Genomic DNA, 9,644 nt, shown 5'->3' on the forward strand with positions numbered 1-9,644 from the left:
TGCGGGCCGGCGGATCTAACTTTGCACTCTGGCAAAAATATTATTGAAGGATTAAACTTTAAACTTTTAAGTGCAAAAACACTTAAATTCAATTGTGTGTGTTGGTGTCGGTTAGCTAGGAGAGCCTGTAAAGTCGTGTGGCGAAAGCGCACTTTAAGCCAAGAGTGGTCTGAAAAGTTTTTGTTGTACTTGTGTTTGTTCCACAGCTACAAAGCTACAAAGCTGTGTTTTTTATAGTTTACATTTAGAATGTGTTGTCTTTGCTCTATTTTTTATATGTTTTAGTATCTGCATTAAAATTTGTGTGCAAATGGCAGATGGAATTACATGATATACATATATTGCTTAATTTTTATATTCCTTAAAAAGAAAATCATTATTATTTACTGCAAACAGTGTAATTGCGGATAAATATGGCGGAGAACAGATTAAAAGACGGAATGTTAACTGAAAGGAAAACATTAAGACGAAACACAAGCGGCGGGTTAAGTTCTCGGCAGTCGAATGCCAGGAGCAGAATCCTGTATTGTCCTGATAGCCTCTTTCCATTACATTCCGTTCCAATCCAACATTGACAAGTGGCCTTTAAATGAAGTGAAGAAGCCAAAGCTTCTGACCGTCTTTTTTCCCCCGTCTGGCAGAGAATAAGCGATGTGGGCTGCAACGGAGCTGTAACGATGATGATTACGGCCTGGCCAAGACGCTGTCCTCGACTATTAGTTGTCGGGCTTTAAGGGTCTGCGCTTTCCTCCGCCTCGCCATCCTGGCGAACTTCCTATCGTTGTCTCTCAACACGTTCCAGGAATGCGAGCGGGGCCATTTCTCTTGTAACTTGGCATTCAACAGTTCGGGGTGCATTTTCCTATTCTTCGCGTTGGCTTTCTTTTAAGTTTCTCCCGCGACTTTCACTCGAGTGCCTGCAGCGCAGCTCTAGAAGTGCCTGGGGGCGGGCTACATTTAAGTGATAATCCTGACTTATGCTGCGAATAATGTTGCTAAACCGCTGCCTGCTCTCTCACTTTAAACTTCTCCTCGATTTTTTTTACTCTCCAACCATTGGCATTCAAAACTCGACATAACGAAATACCAACAAATAAAGGATTTTATTCAAGCAATTTATTTAAACAAAAAAAGTTGAAAAATATGCATTTATTATATATTATGTTTTTTAATTTTAAATTATTGAAAACCTGTGATGCCTTGGTATACAGTGTTGTACATATATAGTATTTTATAAAGTCGTATTGGCAAAAATCTCTCAAACCATTAAATATAAATAATCACCACATTGGCCCATAAAACCAACGCATATTTCATTATGTTGCGTCTTGAAAGTTTGTGTGTTTTATAGTGGGATAAATATACTGTAAAAAAAATCTATAAAAAACTGAATTTAAAAAAATTTCTTAACTTGTTTATGAAATATTTCAGTTCCTTAAAGTCTATGTAATCCTACTATAGAAAAAAAATTATTTTCTTTGCTTGGGTATTGTCTGCGTTTTAATTTGAAAAGAAGCCTATAATTTACGAATATATTTATTTGCATTTAACAGGCTACAAGCACGCATTTGTTTCCGACTGTTGACATTTTGGGGCCACGACTTTGAGTTGCCCGAATTCCAGAAATACTTCGAACTCTTCCTTCCTTCCGGCAGCTTTTCTTTTCCCCCTTGGACCATCCCCGAACGGTTTTTTGGGTTTTGGGGGCTTATGCAACTGAAGGAAAAACGTGGGGCACGTTCACGTTTTCGTGAATTGATTTGCGAGCGTTTTTGCGGTAGCCCCCAGGGGGGAGTTGGTCGGGTCAGAGACCATCACAGGTTACCCCTTTGGCCTTTGCCTTGTCTTCGACTTCTCATTCATAATGAATAATTTCCGCACGAATTGAATTCAATGGCAAAATCATTTTGCCGGCTGGCTCGGCTCTGTTCCTGCCTAATGGCCATTATTATTATTAGGATTATTATGATTACGATTACTACCGCGAATATTTCTATGGGTTCGTACATTTCTATGGGTTTTATTCTGTTCGATAGTTTTTCGTACCCTTTTTTTGGTAATTTGGTTTCCATTTCATTAGATTGATGAACTTTGGCTAAAACTAGTTTTAATGTCTCATGATTTATTGCGATTTTAATCATTAGGGTTGGGTCTCTTTAGTTTGATTAATTGGATATAGAAGTATAAGAAATACGTATTTTTTGATTCGAATAAAAAGTACATACCAATCAGTCGACTCACAAAAAAACAGGATAAGCCACACTTTTTAAGTGACACTATAAAATATCATCGGTTTGGTTAAACTTAATTTCTTGGAAAAAAAATTTAAGTCTCACCATTGGCAAATGTTTTTATTCGACGCAATTTCCCAAACAATATTTCCATTAATTGGCAAATAAAAATTACGAAAAAAAACATTTAAAGAAAAAAAGATGCGAAAATGCGAAATCGTTGACTTTTATATGGAAATGGAATGCGTAAAGAGATTAAAAGAACACCTAAACGAGAAGACCGAATGAAAACAATCCAAAAAGAATTTTGGCAACAAAAAGCCCTGGCACTATATGAAAATCTTGTGTGCAAAAAATAATCAAACAGAAGTAAATAAACGAAATAAAACCAAAACTGTGATAGTATTGGGGGCACACACTCATGGAAAAATTAAACCAACAACAATCGAATTTGGCCAATACAAAAAAACTTGGGAAATAATAACAGCATCGAATGTTATTGCATTAGTTTGTCTGAAAAAAAATAAGAAAATGGAAAACAACTGCAGAAAAGGCTGAAAGAACATTCGAAAAATGAGGAAAATCACATTCAAGCGAAAACTTTTTCCTAAATGACACCCTGGCATAACAATTGTATTATCCTCTTTGATCGAATTCGGTTCTGATGCTTTTGCAATGCAGTGCATTTTATTTAATATAATTAAATGCCGATTCATGGAACGAATAAAGAGGATTTCAAACTTATTTGTTAATGGATTTTGCAAAATAAATGGGTGTGTAAGTGAGATTAAATCAGCCCTTTTCGTTTCATTCTCCCCTTAAAATAAATACATAGCTTAAATATCTAGTTTTTGAGGAGAAAGTGCAGTTGTCTGCTTTAAATGATTGGCCAAAATGCTGTTGACTCAAGTCAGAGTTGAAATAAAATGTTGTCTAAACACTAACATAATTTTGGTAGTCTGATTTGGTTGTTTGGTTTTGGCATTGATTTTACGTCTGTCTTTTTTGGGTCCTTCTTTTGAAAAACTGCAACGCTAACCATGATGACGATGGTAACCGAATTCCGGCCACGAAGTGACAAACGCATTGAGAAAATACATTTTTTAGCCAACAAAAATTCTGACACGAAGCGTATGACTCTTGTTTCCGAGTCCTCAGACTCTCAGGCATGCGCGAAAGTCTCTTCCTTAAAAGTGGGGCATCTCCGGAAAATTGCATTTCACCACAGGAAAGCAACAAGTGGTTGCCGGCTTAGAGCAAAATAATCTGGAGTCCTTGGGGGTAACTTTGGGGCTACTAGCATTATAGGTTTCCCCTGTAAGGGGAAATTCGAAAAGGCAACTGCTTGGTGTGTTGAGTTGCAGATACTAAACATTAAAATCTATAGAAAACTAGGACGGGTCATGTATCTTCTCGAAACAAGCAGTTTCTAAAGGGGAATACTAATGTAACTAATAATAGTAATAATAATTACTAACCAATATTGTAAACTAATATTTATTCCAAGAGGAATTATGTACTTAGAGTACTTAGTCATTACTTAGAGCAATTTTATAATACGGTTTGAGTTTTAAAATATATATAGCTTTAAAAACTACTTTTTCCATTTGCATACTTTCTGAATTTCAAAATTAAATTGTGTTTTTAGTTTCTGATTTAAATTCAAGAACAATTAAGAAATATCTTTTTTCATTGCAATCTAAGACACACATATGGAGCTTGCAATTTCTTGCTTGCTGATACCCGATGTTGCATTTGAAATCCTATAGTTCCTCTTCATTTCCCAGGATACTTTCCCTGGGAAAGTCTAAAAAACAATTTAAGTGCACCGCACGTGACAACGCCTCATGCTCCGGCGTCAGTCACGTGAAATGAGACGGCGGAAAAGAAATGCGAAGCCCTTTGTGGCTGTCACGCAGTCAGGAGTCAAAGTTGCCGCTGGCGAAAGTTTTGCGAAATGTAGCGCAAATAATTGCGTAATATGAGCATAAATGCGGAAAACTTGTTGCATACTGCAAGGCGCTTGTGGCTTTCTGATTGCGTGTCAAGTTTGTTGGATTGTCCGTGTGTAGGATTGAGGTCCAAAGGATATTCCCCGGTGAAATAAAGTGTTATGGAGCGACAGGGAAAATAAAAAAAATGAATAGTTTCAATGAGAAAACCTTTTGGTTATTCCTTTAGCCGTTACAGATGCATGAACGGATCTACGAATTTATGTTTTAAATTAAGATTTAATCAAGTGAAATATACCGATACATAGACATTGAAAATGTATAAAAACTATGACTCTGCAGACTCAAAGGAGACCACAAACATAGGTTATGTTTATATTCATTTTAGTCCACACATGTAACCAACGAGCACTGGGAGAAGGATGGCCACATGAAGGGACACGGAGATATGCAAATCTCCATATTTATTGCGACAACAATTTCTAAACTAATTTAACATGGCCCCCCAAAAATTTGCACTGGCCCGAGCCCCCTTGCTCGACACATCCTGACTTCCATCATAAAATATATGCACAGGGAAGGAAAACAAAACTGAACTGAAACAAACCAACCGGAAGTTCGGCGTTGGCCAGAAACTTTTGTCATCATATAGTTGTGGCCATAAATGTGCAAACACAGAATACCATGTTGCCAAGTCAAGCCAAAATCTGACCAAATATGATCAATGAACATAAATTTATGTAGCCAGAATAGCAACTAATTAGCAACTCATGTTCTCAGTAAAATCGAGAATGCAAATATATATGGCCCGCCAATAATGTGACAGACCATGAGAAGCTGGCCAAATCACACACATTGTTTGGGCTTACCCTTTAGTAAATATTTGCCATTGGCTTTCTGGCTTATTGGACGAAAACACTAATATGTCTCAAAGTGGCATTAATTGGCCATCAATATGAATATTTGTATAATAAGGAAAAGTCAAAAACGAAGTTAACCAATTGAATTTAATGAGTGTTGACTTGGATTAAACTAATTCTGTTATTATTATACCTATAATTTTACTTAATAATGGCGTTAAATGCCAACGTCCTTTGCATGTAATAGAATTCTATAAACCAGATGCCCTTTCATATGCTCACTTTGGGTTATAAATCAATTAGTGTCCACCCTTTCCGGCTTGAGTTCATCTACGGAATCCTGCCGAAATATGTTCCTTAATCTGTCAAGTTTCCAGGAAAAAAACTAAAACATTTTGAGATAGTCCCTGTCAAGGCATAAATATGCCTCATTCTGAAATTCAGCAGACTGTGCCCATTACTGGACTAGATATTTCCATTACACGCTTATGACACCGGAGGCGATGTGGGGGCGGGAAAAGACCAGTGAAATGTTGAACTTTGAACCCGAAATGTGTGATATGTGAGACTTCAAGTTGTAACATCTGTAAGTGCATCCTAAGTGCCGGCAATTCAGGAAGCACTTAATAAATTCTAAACAATGGCTGCATCTTGCTGAATGCGAACAAAAGCCATTCATTGTTTGTTTGTCTACATTTTGAGAGTCAGACAGGTCAATGGTCTTCATGCTGACTCGAGCCCGGACCATGCATCATAATTATCTAAATCAGCAGTATGCTTGGTGATTGAAAATGTAATTTCAACCGCAAGCGAAACACACAAATCAAAGACCAGCAAACCCAGCATAGAAAATAAAACTACAAGCTGCAGTCCTGCGCCACAAAATGATGACCCGGACATGAAAATAGAGACCGACCGGCCGACTGAATGTAACAGTGACATGTTTGTAATTAGCACTTCGCTCCGGCCCATTGGCAGGCCAATGGAACGCATATCCCTGGGCCAGGACCAAATTGAAGAGCCACCTTCAGCCATCTAACGCTTTTACATGCCCGAAAACTTTGCGCGGCGGAAACACCAAAAATTAGTTTGGAATTTCGCACATTTCTGTCAAAAGCCAGAAAATTGGGTTTGACCCATGGAAGTCGAGCATAAATTACAGAACATGTCTATCGGCAGAGTAGCTAGAAAATAAAATGGCTTTAGCTGGGGTCAGATTCTGATTGAAATTAATTGAAGGATTGTCTTTTTAATTCTTAGTTTTTGAGTGAAAAGCTAAATACGTCCTTTTCCATCAAAATTTTCATGCAAGTAAAATTCTGTTTTTAACCTTATTACCTACATGCGCTAAAATTCCATCTCTGGTCATCAAAAATTCTTTTCCGTTAAAATTAAATTTGCCTTTACCTTTGATTTCACAAATTCACGTTGACTTTCAAAAACCTTTTTCCTCCAAATCTTAAATCAACTCACGTGCCAGGGCGAAAGCAGCAAGCTGAAAGTATAATGGAGGCAGAAACGCGTTGGAAAATTGTAAAAGAAATTTGTCTTAATGCACTCAACAATTTTGGGCAAACGGAAATGAGCCATGTCCTTTTTAAATGGGAGTGAGTGGAAAATCAGGGTGGATGCGCTGATTAATGTAATGCCACGGCGATGCAATTCAAATAATTCAAACAGAAAATGCATTAAATCTATTAGAATTCCTCTTTCATCAGCCAGCCGTAATGCCGTAAACACGATTTACTCGGATTTACAAGAAATCAAATTTTATCAAAGCGAGAAAATTGATTTATCAAGCCAAGAAGTGAATAGTCACTTAGTGTTGCAAATGTGATAAACGGCCACTGAACCAGAAGACATCTCTCCCTCGTAAATATGACTGTCAAGTGGCAAGTGGCAGTCAATAAGTACTGACGTCTGGTGTGCAGTTTTATATTTATGTACATATTTAGCTTGACTTCCTTAAATGTATTAAAAAAACGATTTTTTTACATTTTGAATTACAAAGTGAGTAGACACCCATGGCGTATGAGTAATATTTTTAAACACTTCAGATATCTTTAGATAATTCAGGTATTAACTATAATATTTAAAATTTATGATTATATTATTGTTGTATTAATTCGATTTACTTGAGGGTATGGATTTATACAATGAAATAAAAATTATTTGGGAAGTATGTGCCGACACTGCGTATGAGTAATATTTCTTGATAGTTTCGGTGACCTTTGATTTATTCCTTACCTAAATATCTTGTTGTTTTTTTCTTAACATTTTTTCAAAGAATAAATATATGTAAACATATATAATGGTTGAAAAACGACTTACTTACCTACTCGTATTGGCTTTTTTAGCTACCATTCCAACCATCTCGGCTTACAACTTTGCATCATTCGTTCTCATTTGGCCTGAGTAGATAGATGAATGAATTGAATGGAGAGTTGTGCTCCTTCCTGCTCTTGGCTGCCTGTTGGCCTGGTCTACATGGCGGCCTGTTAAAGCGGATTTGGCTCCGATGCAGCCCAGGCTGCCCCTTTTGGGCCCCAGGCCTCGCTTGGTGCAGTCGGAATGGCCGACTCGATGGCGTCAACAGCTTACATTATTTATTTTGTTTTATTTTCCAGCTGCTTTTAGTCTGGAGCCCTGAACGTGTGGGTGGGGACGTCGACCCAGAATGATGATAGATCAAGTATTTATAGAATGTCCTTTTGCATTTCTTTTGTTATTGATTTTTTCTTAAAGCTTGGCTTTCGTTTTATTTAAGTTTTAAACTGCATTTTAAATTTATATTTATACAAAAGCTGGCAGACTTGAGTTTTTTAAGATTGCTTCGATTGTCAAGGGATGACACTAGAAGTGGAAACTGGCATGGGGATCCCATTTAATAAAGGACCGCAGAAATAAGCTTAAGCCCCCTCTTGTAACGTTTTTAGGGTTGGGGTCCACCACCCGTCGCTGTGTTGTCATTTTGGAAAATTTTTTTCCACTTCAGAATCTGATGGAACGCGAACCTCACTTTTCTGTTCTTTAGTTGTTTTCGTTTTTTTTTTTTACTGTCAAGCAGGATATTACACCTCGGATTTTGCCGCTGTCTTTCACTTTCGCCTGCTGTGACATATTTCTATAGCCATTTTCCTCCTTTACCCGCTGCGTGATAAGTTTCATTCCAGCCAGACACATTTTTTGTGGCTTATTCTCCTTCCGTTGTATCTTTCGTTTTTTTTCTTTATAATCGTTTTTTATTTAATCTTATAAACAATGTCAGCGTGTGTGCTCTTCTCAAATTGTTGCATATATCATCCCCCGGGCGGTTTATTGTTTTAATATGTTAAATTGTGAGATTCCTAAAATTTACGTTCTTTAATATGGAGACAAGTTATGAGACAGTTTTTGTATAAAATATAAAATAATTATGCAGAATGTGATGAAAGTAAGAATACAGGCACGTGTAATTGAGCAACTCCTTTAATTGGGATCCTTCTGACTTCCCAACTAATTTTCATACATTTATCAAGCATTTTTTTGTGTGGCCCTCTGGCGAATGTAATTTGTATTCCGATGCTGAATGCTTTCTCCTGCGAAAGTCGTTGATTTTTTCACTGAACATCCGGCGGGTGAATAAGTATTAGCACCCAAGCCCAAAACCAAATTAGCCGTTTTCTAATAGAGATACGAGATACATTTGGGTAGGGCTCTGTTTGCTTTGGGTCTGTCTGTGCTGATAAAAGCACAAAAGATACTGCCAGGGGCTACTGGAAAGACCCCTTCCGTGCCTCACATACGGTGGCATATAACTCACCGTTGATTTTCAACCGGAATTCTCTCGTTTGTGTGGTTTTTTTTGTTATTGTTTGGGTTAGCCCACGCTTTGTTTGTAGTTATGTTCTACGTGCGGTTAATCGCAGATGAGCAGCTCCGTTCCTTGTACTCATAATGAGGCCAATTAGGCTGGAGGCAAAAACTAAATGCCGTGTGCAGTTTGTGTAATGGCCCGCCTAACTATGCGTAATATTCAAGACTGCGTTCCCCCCTCAGACAACATCCACACTCCCTCGCAATTACGGATAGGCAGGCTTCCTCAAATCTCCCGGCGGTAGTCCCGGAAACCCTTCATATTGGCGTTCGCAGCTTTAAGTTCAACTCCCATCAGCAGTCGAATGTATCTCGGGCTGTTTGTCAGTAATTTGATGCTTGGATTATGCTGATGCTTCCCAGACTTGCTGGCGACCTCCTGCAATTGGCAATGCGCCATTTTATGGCCACATTTGGATCGGAACTTTTCACTAGCGAATGCAATTTGAATGGCCAGAGTTGCCTCAAGTTTCATTTTACGTCTTATGACTTGTCTTGGACCGAATGTTGATCCCTTTTTCTGTAACTTAAAAATAGCTAGGATGTCGTTTAGTCAAAGTTTTTTTTATGGTAGCAATATTGGTTGATTGGCATTATTGTGGAATTTTTATATTCCAATATTCATGGAATATATTTTTTATGCATTCACTTCAGAAACTTAAGAGGGCCAATAATGTAATAAACTTTAATATTCATAAGATATTAATTCAGTATCATCATTTTTAGACTTAAAAATTATCAATCGT

This window comes from Drosophila bipectinata, chromosome 2L (genome assembly GCF_030179905.1).
Source record: "Drosophila bipectinata strain 14024-0381.07 chromosome 2L, DbipHiC1v2, whole genome shotgun sequence".
NCBI lineage: Eukaryota > Metazoa > Arthropoda > Insecta > Diptera > Drosophilidae > Drosophila > Drosophila bipectinata.